Raw genomic sequence first — 17,624 nt, 5'->3', positions numbered from 1 at the left:
AGGGCAGTGTGTCCAAGCTTGTTGTAGATTTGACACTGTGGACGATTGGTGGGGTGGGGTGAAGGTCATTTATTATTACACACAGGGGCTCAAGTAGGGAGAGAAGAAAGCAGAGTAGGGGAAGAAAACATACCTGTAGAAGAGAAGTTGTTTGGAGGGATAAACGGACGAGGATCATTAGGCTTACCAGATGTAGGCCAGGCAGGATGACGAGCATTCTATCCAAATGAGAGGTTTGTAAGATGAAGGATCTTGTTTTGTGGAGAATCTTTGCGGAAGCAAATCGTCCAAGCAAACATTTACAGTCAACAATACAGATTATGCATCAAAACATAAATTACAACATGCTTTTGAATAAGAAACAAGAGTTTAGAGATTATATCTTTGAAGAATTTTTCTTCAAGTGAATCCCTCATACTTCCACGAACACTTCGAACAGCACGAAGACTCCAAACAGCAGTAGAAACTTGAACCAAACGGAGAGGACACTACCACTTAGTTACCTTGGTATTCTCGGGGTGAGAATCCAAGAGTGGTGGGCTCTGGCTATTTTGGTTAGGAGGGAGTTTGTGGTTTGAAGGAGAAATACGATTGAGGAAGGTAAAGCTATCGCATAGCAAAGTGATTCAATCATGTAGACTAAGTGTCTATCGCATAGGCTCTCTAACTTGATCGTATAGATTGTCTCAAAAAAATGTGTAGATTAGTTAGGAAAAACAAAATCTTATTTCATTTATCCCAAAAGCCATAAAAAACCACTTAATTTCCCACTAAAGTGGTTAGAGAGAAAAAAAGGATAATTATCAAATAATTAATAATATAAATAAATATGATAACCAACTTATCATTTCATATTTATACCCTATAGATTTAATATTGCATCATATACAATATAAACTATAGATCTTTTTCTTATTTTATGGCATTTAATATAAATCATATTTATATTAAATTTAACAATTATTTGAATCTCATTCAAATATTTATTCCTCCAATTAAACTATATTGTATCAAATACATTATGTCAATTATATCATATATAATTGAATTAATTGAATTATATCATATATAATTAAATTCCCTCTTATTAAACATTTCAAATTAACCCAAAAACTGATTCTCAACTAAATCCTTTTGAGTTACCAAGGGGACCTTATGGACCTGTAGTTTGAAACTCCAACAGTACGTGAATAATTAATTGGACTCTTTAATTACAATATCCACCATCCATTAACTGTCGAGCACTCCACTAAAGACCGATAACTACACTCTTCACACTACATATATATTTTTTGTGCCCATTGGATATAACCAATCAATAGTACGATGATCCTTCACAAATTGCTCGTAAGTACAGTTGGGCCAAATTACTATTTTGCCCTTGTAGTTACATCTAACTCCTTAAGTACCACTGATCCCTCTAATGAACAATAGATCATAGTCTCACTATGACTAAATCCTTTTTTGGCCCAGAGAGGGTAAGGCCACATGGTTCAAGACCCGGAATCAGCCCTTAGGGGAGCAATTTATCTACTTACCCCTACTTCGGGGAAGGAGTGAATTCCATCTTTTGTAGCTGAGTTTCCAACTCTCCAATCAGACGAATCCTCAAAATGGTAGGCATGTTGAGTCGGCGATCTGACCACTCTCACCCATACAAATCAAAGGACCACCCTCATAGGCAGGAGTTCACAACTCACTCACGATTAAGGTCATGTTACCTATGGTCATCCTCGTGAAATGAAAGTCTTAATTATGAATGGCGTTATATAACGAGACTAAATATTTCATGGTCCGGTCTTATACAAACTCCTTTGTATAGAATATCCCTGCTCGCATGTCTAATACATGAATGATCAGGATCAGATCATTTATAGCACTTTACAACATTTGTAACACCTACAAAGTGGGTCATACTCGTAGTGTCACCAAGATAAGGTACGAAACCTTATCCATATACTGCAGACCAGTTAGGTTATCACTTAAACATGATCCACATGTATGTCTCCACATATATGTTTAAGTTACAACGATAACCTTGGATGTTAGTTTATTGGTTTATGGTTAATGAAACTAAAATATCATATATTTCATAAACAAAGTGAATAAAATATCTATTATTAATCACAAAAATATTTGTTCATATAAGGTTTACAAATTATAGGACCCTATGAGATTTAGGGAATCAATCCCAACACAAGGTTGGTTAGGATCAGATTTAGTTGGTCTGTAGCTGTTTGCTTCTCAAAACGGGCCTTATAAGCAACTAGCAGACTTCGAACATCTGTAATGGAGGGGCGATCAGTACGATTTTGAATCGAGGTAACAAAAGCATTATACTCATTTCCATGTCTTCAAGAATTTATCCTAGGTGATCTCAATAGGATAGTGGTTCCCCAATGGCAGAAAACTTATCAACTATATCTTTAATCTGAGCTAGATACTAGGTTACTGAGAATCCATCCTTTTTAATTCTTTGGAGTTGAGCTCGGAGACCCATGATCCATTTTTGCCAAGTAGAGAAGTAGGGATTTACCTGAGTATGCTGAGGATCAAGGAACTTTGGTGGCTAAGGCGATGTCCCATCGATAAAACTCTACAAGTCATAGCCCATGATAAGATTCAATAGTTGTTTTTCAACAATAAGTAGTTTGTGTCCATCAATTTTATGGTGATCTCTGGGCAAGATTTGGAAAAGAAGCTACTGACGGCTAAGAGACGAGGTAAAGGGGGATATTATTGGGAGTGGATATTACAGGCGAAGAAAAATGATTTGGGAAGGGTATAGTCTTTTGGGGAAAGTAGTTTTGAAATGGTGGAGCATTAGGTAAGAAGACTAGAGTATAAAAACTTGATGGAGTTATGGTGTTGTAGACATTGCGATTTGGATGATGTGGAAGTTGTTGGGTAACCCATAGAGTGAAGGAAGAGTTGACTATACTAGTAAGTGTAAAGTTAAAGACATACCTATGGTGGTCACAAGAAGTGTAGCCATTTTTGATGGAATAGTTTCCTTACTAGAAGTTCCTGACATTGATGCCATGGAGAAGAAAAAGAAGGAGAACCTTACAGCTCTGATACCATATTATAAAAGAATAAAGACAACTAGAGATAGTAAAGAGAATGAGGCAAAAACTCGATAATAGTACCATTCCTTTAGACAATATTTAAAGGCATATAGAGTGCCACATAGCATGCACTAATAAGGAAAGAATAATAGAAAGGAAAGAAAGGGAACAAAAAATTAAAACAGAAAAGATTCTGAAACTAAAGGTAAAATAAAGAAAAGAACAGTAAAAAAGAAATAGATTCATTCTATCCACAACCTTGGTGTATTCTAGCATCGTCTATAGTATATAGCATGGTTAACATTGGTCGTGGTCTATATTATGCACCACATCTAACGTCAGTCATGGTCTATGGTCAATAAACCATGGTTGAAGTTAGTTGTGGTCTATGGTCATAGACTATGGCTGACATTAGTTGTTGTCTACAGTATAGACCACTGACGTTAATTGTTGTCTATAGTACAGACCATGACTTACGTTAATTATGGTCATTATTGATAAAACTAACTATAACTATAGTCTATATTAATAAACCACAAAAAAAAAAAAAAAAAAAAAACATATGGTCTATCACTACAAACTATGGTTGACATCAGTTGTGTTATATACTGATAGTTCATCCAAATTATATCAATTAAATGAAATCTTTAATTCACACTATTCAACTTTAGTAAACTAAAATCCAATCAAATTATATACATAAATAAAATATAAGAGTACAATAACTTAAAAAAGCACTATTGAGCCAATTAAAACTATTATATATCCGTTCTCTACATAAAAGTATTTTTTAAGAAACTATTTCCACTCATTGTGTACTTTTGAAATCTCAACATGAGCATATATTCTTCTTTTTCAACCTGATAAATTAGAAAAAAAAATAAAAGATAATGTTAGAACATAGAACTTTAAGTTGTCATAATTATTTTCATTTTCTTAACCACAATTATGAAATTTAAGGGTTAAGTGCTCACAATAAGTTTCAGTTTAACCTTTTGAAATGTCTTCAAACGAACATTTTTTAAATAAACTTTCAATTTAAAGTAAAAGATTAAATGAACTATCAATGTACACCATACTACTAGAGATTTTAAGATTAAAATGGATGCTTTAAAAGTGATACGATGAATTGTTATTATATGTTGCAAATCTGATAATTAATTATTTTGGTCCTTGAAATAAAGAAAAGTTACAATATTCTAATTCTTACCGGAAGACAAACAAACACATCATAACAAGTTACCATATTAGAATAAATAATTGAAAGAAATAAAGAAAAGCTACAATATTCTTATTCTAACTAGAAGAAAAAAAAACTAACATTATAAAAAATTATTGTATTAGGATAAAGAAGAAACTTTTGAAGGAACTGTGAGGTCCATTGTGGAAGTAGGATCTTTTCCAATTTCGAAATTTCACAGAATTAAAAATACAGAGAAACCAATTATGCATTTTACATAATCTATAGCATGTTAAAGAATTAACAAAGAGAAAAAGATCTGGATCACTTACCCTTGAAGAAAAAAGTCTTCACAAATTTCCTCCTTGATTTGATCACGAACACCTCGATCTCCAAAAAGAACCACAACAACCAAATGACCACCACCACAATAGAATCTCTTATATTCTTTGTAGGGGTTAAGAATTTGCAGGAATGTGTGTGTTCTACTAGAGGGAGATAAGATTTTCTTAGAGGAATGAGAGTTTTTACAGAATAATGCTTCTTTAAAATTACAAAAAAAAAAAAAAAAAAAATCTAGACTCCCTGTGAACACCCACTATGAAGAAGATGAAGAAGATAAAGAAAACTAAACAATCACACCTCCACACACGTCTGATTGAGAGAAAAGGAGGGGAGGGAGTTACAACTCCCTCCTAAATTAATTTCAAATTTTAATTTAATTTAATTCAAAATAATTTAATAAATAAAAAACCATTTAATATATATATAACCTTATCATATAGTATATATTAAACTATATGTTATATCAAATATAACACATAACCTATAGTTTTATATTGTATCAAATACAATATAATCTATAGTTTATATTTCTCTCAATAATGCATGTCATTTAATATAAATCCAATTCATATTAAATTTAATTATATGAACCTTATCCATACACTTAGTATTTGAATCATACTCAAATATTTAATTCCTCTCAAAATAAACTTTATATTATAATGTATCCAATTCATTATATTAATTATATCACATATAATTAATTCCCTCAATTAATTTGAACAATTCAAATTAATCCAAAATTAAATCTCAATAATCCTAGTTAAGCTACAGAGGGGACCTTATTGACCCATAAATTGAAGCTCCAATTGTATTCAGATAATTAATTAAACTTTTTAATTAAATTAGCCAATATCCGTTTACTGTTGGTCACTCCACTAAAGACTGACAGCTGCACTCTTCGCACTACAGATATATTTTTGTGTCCATTGGATATAACCAGTCAATAGTGCAAAGACCCTTCACAAATTGCTCTAAGAACAGCTGGGCTAAAATTATTATTTTGCCCCTATAGTATATCCAACTCCTTAAGTACCACTAATCCCTCTAATGAATAATAAGTCATATTCTAACTATGACCAAACCCCTTGGCCCAAGAGAGGGTATGACGCCACATTATTCAAGCCCCGAAATCAGCTCTTAAGGGAGCAATTTATCTATTTACCCCGACATTAGAGAAGAAGTGAATTCTGTCTTGTGTAGTTGTGTTTCCAGCTCCCTAATCAGACGAATTCTCGATTAAGTCAACGATCTGGTCACTCTCACCCATACAAATAAGAGGATCACCTTCATAGGCAGAAGTTCACAACTTACTTAGGATTCAAGTCATGTCACCTATGGTCATCTTGGTGAAATGTAAGTCTCTACTATTAACAGCATTATATCTGAGATTATTCATTTCGTGGTTCGATCTTATACAAACCTTTTTGTATAGAACACCCCCGCTCAGATGTCTATACATAAATTATCAGGATCAAATCATTTATAGCAGTTTACAACAATTGTAACATCTACAAAGTGGGTCGTATTTGTAATGTCACCAGGATAAGGTATCCAATCTTATCCATCTACTATAGACCATTTAAGTTATCATTAAAATATGATCCACCTGTATGTCTATACATGCATGTTTAAGCTATAGAAGATAACTTGGATGTTAGTTTATTGGTTTTCTGGGTTAATGCTGCCAAATGTTGAATAAAATACCTAAGAGTTTATTAAATAAATAAATCATTTGTACATTATAATTAAAAACCACAGGACCCACGAGATTTAGGGCATCAACCCCAATAATCTTCCACTTGTCCTAAAGCTAGTGGGGTGTACATCATAAAGTCACACTAATATAAAAGTACACAAAACAATAAACTAGGGCATAAAAGTGTCCAGTACAATATTTTTCACTTGTCCTACACTAGATGTGGCATGTTCCGTAGACCCATACTCTTTAAGTGATCTTCAAACACCTTAGCCGTGAGGTCTTTTGTAAATAGATCAGTAACTTTGTGCGTCGAAACTATTTGCGTGACGATCACGCCCCCTTGATGGACAATCTCTCGAATGAGATGATACTTCCCCTCTATGTGCTTCCCACGCTTGTGACACCTAAGCTCTCGAAAATTAGCCACAATACCACTATTATCACAATAAAGTGTGATGGGCTTTGACATGTCTGGAACCAATGCCAGATCAGTTAGAAACTTTCTGAGCCACATAGCTTTCTTAATAGCTTCACAAGCCATCACATATTCAACCTCTATAGCAGAGTCAGCAATGCACCATTGCTTGGTGCTCCTTCAGACTACTGCCCCTCCATTAGGAGTGATCAAATCCTTAGAACCATAAACGAGCGTGTAGTCCCTCATTTTGAACAGCGTTCTAGTGATCATATCCCGGATTAGACTTATATCTACTGATTATTCCCACTACATAGTAGATGTCAGTAGAGGGAAAGAGGAAAGAATGATCGTATTCAACGACCAAGAAAATGGGAGAGTTTAGAGTCTTATCATATAGACAGGTGCTTGATTGTTTAGAAAAGGTGCATGATCGTTTAAGTAATCGGGTATCATCATTTAAACGATCGTTTAGGTAATCTCACTCTCGCGTGCGATCGCTTAGTAAAAGCTACACGATCGTTTAGTAAACTGCGCATGTACATGATCGTTTAGGAAAAGCACTTAAGTTGTCATGTAGGCTCCCGTTAGCTAAACGATAGACAATGTACAATTTTGTGAAGCAATTATCCAATTCTTTAGCAAAATAAAAACTATTTTTATTTTATCCTTCAGTTATGAAAACTGAATGCAACCTCCCACCTTCACGCACGGTTATGGAGAAAGCCACCAATAATATCTCATAATTATTTTGAATTATAAATAAATATAATAACTAACTTATCATATTATATTTATAACCTATAGTTTTAATATCACATCATATGCAACATTTAAACCATAGTTATTTTCTCCTTTACTTGATATAAATCATATTTATATCCATTTTCCTCCAATTAATGTATCTCATACATCATGTCAACTATATCATATATAATTGAACTAGTTTAATCATATCATATATAATCAAACTCCCTCTTGTCAATTTGAACACTTCAAACTGACCCAAAAACTGTTTCTTAACTTGAATCCATTGAGCTACTAATGGGATCTTATGAACTTGTAGCTTGAAGCTCCAACGGTACGTGAATAGCTGACTAAACTTTTTAACCACGAGATTGACCATCCGTTAACTGCCAGGCCCTCCACTAAAGAACGATAGTTGCATTCTTCTCACTACAGATACATTTTTGTGTCCATCGGATATAACCAGTCAATAGTACAATAACCTTTCATAGATGCTCGTAAGTACAGCTGGGCCAATTTACTATTTTGCTCCTGTAGTTATATCTAACTTCTTAAGTACCACTGATCCCTCTAATGAACAATACAACATAGTCCTACTATGTGTGGACACCTCTCAGGCCATGAGAAGGTTATGACGCCACATCGTTCAAGCCCTAGAATCAGCCCTTAAGGAAGCAATCTATCTACTTACCATTACTTTGGGGAAGGAGTGAATTCCATCTTGTGTAGTTGAGTTCCCAACCCTAAATCAGACGAATCCCCATAGTGGTAGGTTTGAGTCGGTAATCTAGCCACTCGCACCTATACAAATAAAAGGACCGCCCTCAAAGGCAGGAGTTCTCGACTTACTCAAGATTAAGGTCATGTTACCTATAGTCGTCCTAGTAAAGTTAAGTCTCTATCATGAACGACGTTATATAACGAGACTATAATACTTCGTGGTCCGGTGCCCCCTCTCCCCCCTTTTTTTTTGCGATCATTATCACTTTTTTTTTATGTAAGTTTACTAACTTGTCCCCCTTATCTTTTGTAGGAGTTAAAACACAACTCAAGGGAACACAATCACATTTTTCTTAGCCAATCCGTCAATAATCTTGAAGGGTGGGTTTCTCTTCTTCTAAGCTTGGTTTTGTAACAATAATTTTTTTCTCTATTTTTTTGTTGCATAAGGATGACCTTGGTATGGTCTATCTACTGCATGCTCGTTCGTGCTTTCTAATCGTTAGGGGGACCTGCAAAGGCTTATGACCCCCTCATTCGATCACCGACTATCTTCTAGTGTCGTTCGTGTATCTTGACCGTCATGGGAGGGGCCTAGCAAGGCTTACAACTCTCCCATGCTTTTACCCTAGGGAGGATCCCGATAAGGTCTACTTTGTAGCACCGTTCGCATATCCTGATCGTCCTGGAAGGGGCCCTGCCAAGGCTTACAGCTCTCTCATGATTTCACCCTAGGGAGGATCCCGATAAAGTTTACCTTGTTGCACCGTTCACATATCCTGATCGTCGTGGGAGAGGCCCCGCTAAGGCTTACAGCTCTCTCATGCTTTCAACCTAAGAAGGATCCCAATAAGGTCTACTTTGTAGCACCGTTCGCATATCCTGATCGTCGTGGGAGGGACCCCGCCAAGGTTTACAGCTCTTCATGCTTTCACCCTATGGAAGATCCCGATAAGCTCTACCTTATAGCACTGTTTGTATATTCGGATCATCGTGGGAGGGGCCCCGCCAAGGCTTTACAGTTCTCCCATGCTTTCACCCTAGGGAGGATCCTGATAAGGTCTACCTTGTAGCACCGTTCGTATATACTGATCGTCGTAGGAGGGGCCCCACAAGGCTTACAGCTCTCTCATGCTTTCACCCTAGGTAGGATCCCAATAAGTTCTACCTTGTAGCACCATTCGCATATCCTAATCGTCGTGGGAAGGGTCTTGCCAAGGTTTACAGCTCTCCCATGCTTTCACCCTAGGGAGGATCCGATAAGGTCTACTTTGTAGCACCGTTCGTATATCCTGATCGTCGTAGGAAGGGCCCAACCAAGGCTTATAGCTCTCCCATGCTTTAACCCTAGGGAGGATCTCGATAAGGTCTACCTTATAGCACCGTTCGAATATCCTGATCGTCATGGGAGGAGCCCCGCCAAGGCTTATAGCTCTCCCATGCTTTCACCTTAGGGAGGATCGTGATAACATCTTCCTTATAGCACATTTTTTTTTTTTTGCAGAACAATAGTTTACTTCATCGAGCACGTCTCATCTGATGAGAGGCACCTCGAGATTCTTAAGTCAGCCCATGAAGGAAGGACTCAACCTTCTTGTGGCAAAATCGTTAGTCGGTTCTTTCACTGATCGCTGGCCAAGTTTAAGTGACAACATGATCCTTTCCAAATTATCGACGGAAGTACCCTTGACCCGAAAAGAGCGTGCATGGATCCTGCGATCTTCTATTCATGAGGAAACCCCTAACCCAGATCGGGTGTTAACTCTCGGACGTCGCATAATTGAGGATCAAGCTCGCTGAACCGTTGTGACAAAAGTCCCTGGAGAATTCGGCTTCGTTGACTGTTACTGGGAGTGGCTTGAGGTTGTAATAGGTCAAAACGAGCGATTCCTTCGTGACATTAATTTGCTTGGTGCAGTGACAGCCTCCCTGTACACATATGGTCGCAATGGTGACATAGTTCGAGCTTTCTGTAAAGCCTGATGCCCTTTAACCAACACTCTTCATACTGTAGCGGGCGAAGCGTCAATTTCCTTATGGGACCTCTGATTGTTCAGGGGCCTTCCAATCATAGGAAGCTTTTATGAAGAAGTGATTCCCACCCTTAAAGAGCTGTCACTGTGACAAAGAGAAGTACTTGGCGAAAATGTGCAAACACCTTTTTCGAACGTATTTTTTTTATAGTGTGCTCGCAGAGAGAAAATCACATGACTCCTATGAAACATGATTCCTCGGTGTCTATCAGCACATGGATCTCTTTTTGGTTCCTGGGGGATCACAAATATGACAAGCTCGTTACAAAGAAGCAAAAGAAAGCCTCTCGGTCCCGGTCCACGCAAAATCTTGACGGTACGCAGATCGCGTTTTGAGATTGGTCGAGTAGGGAGATAATGCTATTTCCGGAGCTAGAGGTAGGAGACGAGTTGAAGGACAAGACCTATCTGACCGCCTTTCTATCTTGCTGGTTATGCCTTTTTGTATTTCCCCTGAAGGGAGGTTATCTTCGCCCCAGGTCTTTAGAATGGCTTGCTTGATGGCTCATGGAACTGTTTATAGTCTCGTTGTTCTGGTCCTGGCCAACATCTATCACGGCCTAGGGTTAGTAGCAGAGGCTTCGAACCCCATCGAGCGTCTGGACTTTCACTTCCCCATGCATTATGTCCATGGTTGGCTGGCCCATTACTTCGACACACATTACCTCATTCCTGCAGATGTTCGAGTTCCCAAGATGGCCTATTTTTCTGGTGAAGATGGCTCGATTTACTTCGACGAGTACGAGGCACGAGAATTTATCTAAGTGGCACAAGTATTCAGTGGCATGCAAGCATTCACAATAGGAGCAGGCAGGAACGCCTAACTGATAGTAGAGACCTACCATTCTCAAAGTCCAGTTATTTTTCCAGCATGCGATAAGGTTACTTATCCTTATTATAGAGTGAGGATGTCCGAATTATAGAGTCGTATAGTCTCTTTTGCTTCGATCAAAACTTTGGCTTCCATCAGGACATTCCAAATGATATAAGGGGAATACATCCCGCCCTTAAGCTGAAAAACGTTTTATATTATTGAAGAGTGTGTATGAGACGCAAGCCATTGCCTCAGGTATTTCTATCGGCCCGTACATTGGATCTGCACACCCATGTTACCTCGCGATTTCAAGGATTGGAGGTTAATGAAGCATGGTAATTCCTTCGAAGAGAATCTTCATCTATTAGTGACCAGTGCTATTGTCACACCCCGCACCAGATTACCCTCCTAACCTGGACAGAATAGTGACTGCAGCAGTTACCAACCTTTTTGCTGGCACTTACTGCCTATTTTACTTCTTAACTAATACTCAAACCCTGAATACATATATATTAACTCAGAACTTAATACATTTACACTACAGGGTTCCGTAACATTTATTATATATGGATATTACCACCTAGTGAGCCCTATCAAGAATACTAGTCACTAGACAAACACATGTGTACTAGCTAATATAAGTCTTCAATTACGTTTCCCTCAACCTGTTTCTTTAAGTGGCAGAGCAGCAACAGAAAAGACTTCTGGGAACTGACCGCTACCTGGAAAAGAAAACATTTGAAAACGTGAGCTAGAAGCCCAATGAGTGACTTAATAAAACGTAAAATCTCATACTTCAACTGAAAGCTTGAAAACATAATGCTGGAACTTAAAGTATACCAAGCAGACGTGTACTTAAAACCTTTTAAACCAATGTATCTGAAACCTTAATCTTAGTTGAGAATGAACATTCACTGCTCTAATTCCCAACATCAAGCCATGGCTAGATGAGAACTCTACTTCAACCTGTTCACATTAAACTATGGCTAGAAGAGATCCCTACGTTGATCTCTTTAAATATACCGATGGCATCTCAAGAAACATCCCTAAGACATAAACGTTGATAACAACTTTTATACATCAATAATCATCATTACATCCTGGTTGAGAATGAGCATACACCGCTCTAGCTCCCACCGTCTATTACCGACCAAAACACCTAGACCTCGGCCTCTCATTCAGACCTGCCTACATACACACAGAGTTTGTTACGTATCGTCAACACCTTAGGTACATCTATTCAAATACCTTCCCTACCAGTATCCATACTCATTATGTTTAGAAATACCAACGAATGTACTTTGGCAACTTTAGGCATTTAAAACATAGTACGTCAAACTTCATTCAACCATAGCTTTAACCCTAACACATGTTTCATATTTTATGAAATAAGTTGGATTAAAACATATTAAACTAGCTTGTAAAACCACTAGCATGCGTTAGACATGAAAAACATACTTAGAAAACTCATACATTAGTAAACATCAAGCATTGATAAACATTCACAAGCATTAGAAATTTCAAACTATCCTTCTAGCCTAGAAGAATATATGACTGCCTTTATCCTTAGTTGAGAGTGAACTAATAGTTCTAACCCTCAACGTCAACCTTAGTCGGGGAGAACTCTTTTGCTCAATCCCTCGACGTCATAATACCTACGTGCATGTGGTTATAACTGAGTACCGTCGTACCTTATGTACCTGACTAGGATACCTTCTCATTGTCCTTCAGTATCCTCAGGTTTTTGCTCAGATACCTTCTCAAACATCCTTCAGTATCGAGCTGCTAAGATACCTACTCATATGTCCTTCGGTCTCAATTTAGCCGGACACCTTCTCAAAAGTCCTTCGGTATCAAATTGGCCAGGTACCTTCTCAAGTGTCCTTCGGTACCAAATTGGTTAGATACCTTCTCATATGTCCTTCGGTATCAATTTGGCCGGATACCTTGTCAAAAGTACTTCGGTATCAAATTGACCAATTACCCTCTCAAGTGTCCTTTGATACCTCGTTTTATGTAAAACTAGTCATACACATTTAATTGAAAGGATAACTTCTCATTGTCCTTCAGTATCCGTTACGTAACTAGTCATAACATTCAGTTGAACACTAAAGATTAGTACTCAGATCATCATACTAATTCATCCATCATACTAGTTTATCATAAAAATAAAGTTACTTAAACATGTTGAAAGCATTTGGAAAAGATAACATATCTAAATCATATCAATTCCATGGAAAACATGCTTTACATAACATGAGAGACAGTTCGACAGTTACGTTGCTTGGCACTTCCTCTATATACTTAGCATAAGAATAACTTTAAAGAAATCATAATTTCTAAATCATTAAAAACATTAATTCATTACATAGTTACTCACAGCTTGTTGGTCTCTCAACGGGTTACATGTTTCTCCTAGCTCTTCTTGGCACAGACGGCTGTACTGGTGAGATCCCCATGAGCCACACCAGTGAGATCCTTTAGAGCAACACCAGCGAGATTACCTTGAGCGAGATCTCATTACCAGCGACACCAGTGATACTCAGCTCCCCAGCGATACTAGCGATACTCAGCCACCCGCAACACTAGCGATACCCACTCACCAGCGACACCAGCAATACTTGCTCAATTCCCCTCTAGAGCGAGATCTTCTTCACAAAATTAGCGAGATCTCTTTCATTAGCGAGATCCTCTTCACTAATTCTCGCTATAATCTCCACTGTGAGCTGTTTGCTTGTTCTTCCCAAGCAGTTGTCTGCTTATGCACAGGTTCCTTATTACAATTTTAATAATTCATAACTCAAAATTCAGACCTCTTTCGAAGAAACTTCCTTCTATAAACATGTTTAGAATTGAGTTAACTTTCTTACTTTAAAATATTTTAGCTACAAATTCCTTATAATTTGGCCTAGAGCTCTCAATATTCACCTTAGGCCTTGATTAACCCAAGATTCTGTCCCTCATGTAATTTCATCACTTTCCATTCTTCTTCTCCTGCCATCTTTCTCCGGCAAGGCAACTTTGAAAATCAAATTTTCTCAGCTTTCAAATGGCACCGATTTCACTAAATTTATTCGTGTAGATTGCCAAAACCAAACTTTCGAAGTTCCTTTTCCCTTTTAATCTTCCTGTCGCCTCCCAAATTCAAGGATAATTCGCCACGTCAACTTATATCTAATGACTCAGCCCAAGCCAATAAGTGAGTTTCTTTATTTAATACGTTTTCTTTTCTTTTCTCCTCAATCTCTATAATTTGCATGGGTTTTCACTTATATGATATTTAATATATCATTCCTTTGGCGAAACATACTTGTTTAGGAACTTAGATTTCGAGGCTTACACTTAGCTTACACGAGCTTATTTCTTCATGCTTCCACCCTCTATCCTTCCTAAGTCATGGCTTCATTCAACTCATTGAGAGACGTCTCATTACTTTCTCTTACTTAAAATAATTAGGGTTCGAGCCTTACAAATTCTTCCCCCCTAAAAGAAATTTCATTCTCGAAATTTGCTCGAACCTACTTATAACTTAGGTTTTGACAACATCCTTTTGTTGTAAAATTTACAACCTTCTTCTTTTCCTTTTTACTACGCTTTCGTTGTGCTACTCTGATATTAACTTTGTTCATATTAAATAATCCTAGTATGTATGAATAACTTGATCATCATAGTTCACTGTATTTGTCACATTTTTCTGGTTACTCTTTCATTTTTCATTGAGTCATAGTATTCGTTTACTACTAAGTGGTCCTTTCCATTTCCCAACAGTACTACTAGAACACTCTTTTCCAGTTGTTATACCCTTGAATTACTTGCTATTTGTGACATCATATTGTGTCAACTAGACTTCTCGACCTAACCGAGGGCACTATTTTTAAGATGTCCTTTCTATCCACACTTGAGGAAAGACATTCTTTGTACTATAACATTTTCCAAGCTATGGCTTACCATACCGTATACATAAGGTTTCCTTAACTATACCAGTCCCTAGCTCAGTTACAATTCAAACTTCCAGCTATTACCTGGAACATCAGTAAATTTAGACCTTTTTCTTTTTGTCTTCTGCTGACCCTTTTATTCCTTACCTTTATACTCAATGTACCCCTAGTACACTTTGAGCTCACTGTTGCTCATTTTTTCCCTCCTCTTAGGAGTAATCTGACTAGGACTTCCTCTAGATTACACCCCTTCCTCTGAATTCACTGGAATAGACTTCACGTTTGCCACCAACCTCTGAACAAACGTGCTATACATTTTATTTCTAGTGAAAAGTCTATGTTTACCTGTATACCGACTTCCACTCAGGTACCAGTAGTGGATTGAGTACCCTGTCAGCCTTTGCCTTCTAGGCTTCACTTGTTGACAAAACAAACATCACATAGCACTTTTCTTATTTTGCTAAACTATACCTTAGTCTATTAGTTTAGAGTGGTCGTTCTGCTCACTCTCTGACATTCTTTTTTGCGTTACCACTTAACTGAGAAGGAACTCTTCTGGTTCTCTTCTTACAATCATAACTTGCATTCTTAGTTGAGAGAGAATCTTTACTCAGTCCCTCAACATCAATTTATGGATAGAATGGAGTGTTCTTAACACTATCAATCATAACTTTTCCCTTATTTGCACAATTCTAGTTCAAATACCATCATGTCTTAGGTACTATTGCTCAAATACCTTCTTCGTGTCCTTCGGTATCGAGCTATTCAAATTCTAAGGCAAAGGCTCAGTACCTTCTCTATGTACTTCTGTACTGAGTTATTGACATTCTAGTCTAAGCTCCAGTACCTTCTTTGTGTACCTCAATACTGAGCTATTTATACTTACTTGCTTGCATATTCTTATCTCTTAACAACTTAGTTGCCCAAACGCATTCCTTACTAGTGCATGCTCATGATCATTGTAAAGCATAGTATATATACAACATTGATGTGAGGTGCGTTGTTTGGTAACTATTTGAGAATAGTTATCATAAATAACTTTCAGTGATTATACCTTGCTAAACATTCATAAGCTTTAGCAATTTACTTAAAACATTTAAAGCATTTAGAGTCACTCACTCCCACTGCTGGGACCATATAACCAAGAAATATAACCTGGTCTAACCAGAAATCACATTTGTTGAACATGGCATACGGCTGCTTTTCTCGTAGCATATGCAAAACTATCCTCAAATGGTTCCCGTGATCTTTCCTACTGCTTAAATACACCAATATGTCATCAAGGTGACACACTGGATCTGTTGTAACTCTTATTTATTAATTCCTGTAACTGAACTTTCAACTCCCTAAGTTCTTCTGGCACCACGCTTAATGGTACCTGATAAGTAGATGTTGTATCTGGAATTAAATCGATAGTAAACTCAACTTCCTGGTCAGATTGTAAATCTAATAACTTTTCAGGGAAAACATCCAGGAACTCTTGTATAATTGGTACATCCTCAGGTTTCATCTTCTCATCCTATGAAACCGTCATATGGCCTTACACCTTTTAAGTTAGTAGCTTCCTAGCCTTCACTGCTATTATTAAGCTTCCAGAAGTATTCCTTTGCTTCTCACAAATACTATCTCTTGCTTACTAAATTTCTCGAACATTATCCATCCTTCAATCAATTCATACGGTTGTAACATTTATTCGGAGAATCCATGCTCGAGAGTGACATCAATTCCAGGAAATCTAATGGAATCACTTCATAACCATACTTATCAACCACTACCCCAAAGCCTATAGAACTCTTATATTGTTACAACCCTTCCACACCATAACAACAACCATTTAGGGACATGCCTTCCACAATCTTTCTTACAAGCAGTGCGACATGCTAAGTAACAATAAGGGTATAGTACCATAAGAAACTAGTTCATAAATATACTAATACCTAAAGTTTCTTTACCATTCACAACATTAGGTGACTCCTCTGCCTCCCGGTAGGACACTTCCTAAAACCTGCCCTGACACTGAAGGCATCCCGTTTCCTTTCTCATTTCCTTCTTTACATCTGTAAAGTCATATCGTATTTTATCTGAACTCCTCGACCTAGCTGGGCATTCCTCCTTGAAATGTCCTGCCTATCCATACCAGAAACATACATTTTTCCCTTTACAACATGTCCCTCAAAGATGCTTCCCTCTAGAGCGAGATCCTCTTCACAAAATTAGCGAGATCACCTTCATTAGCGAGATCCTCTTCACTAATTCTCACTATAATCTCCACTATGAGTTGTTTGCTTGTTCTTCCCAAGCAACTGTCTGCTTATGCACAGGTTCTCTATTACAACTTTAAAAATTCATAACTCAAAATCCATACCACTTTTGAAGAAACTTCCTTTTACAAACATGTTTAGAATTGAGTAACTTTCTTACCTAATTTCAGCCACAAATTCCTTATAGTTTTGCCTAGAGCTCTCAATCTTCACCTCGGGCCCTGTTTAACCCAAGATTTTGTCCCTCATGTAATTTCATCACTTTCCATTCTTCTTCTCTGGCATCTTTCTCCAGCAAGACAACTTTGAAAATTAGATTCTCTCAGATTTCAAATGGCACCGATTTCACTAAATTTGTTCATGTAGATTGCCAAAACCAAACTTTTGAAGTTCCTTTTCCC

Source organism: Benincasa hispida, chromosome 5 (assembly GCF_009727055.1).
Source record: "Benincasa hispida cultivar B227 chromosome 5, ASM972705v1, whole genome shotgun sequence".
Classification (NCBI taxonomy): domain Eukaryota; kingdom Viridiplantae; phylum Streptophyta; class Magnoliopsida; order Cucurbitales; family Cucurbitaceae; genus Benincasa; species Benincasa hispida.
The sequence above is the reverse complement of the archived record's forward strand: the minus strand, read 5'-3'. Positions refer to the sequence as shown.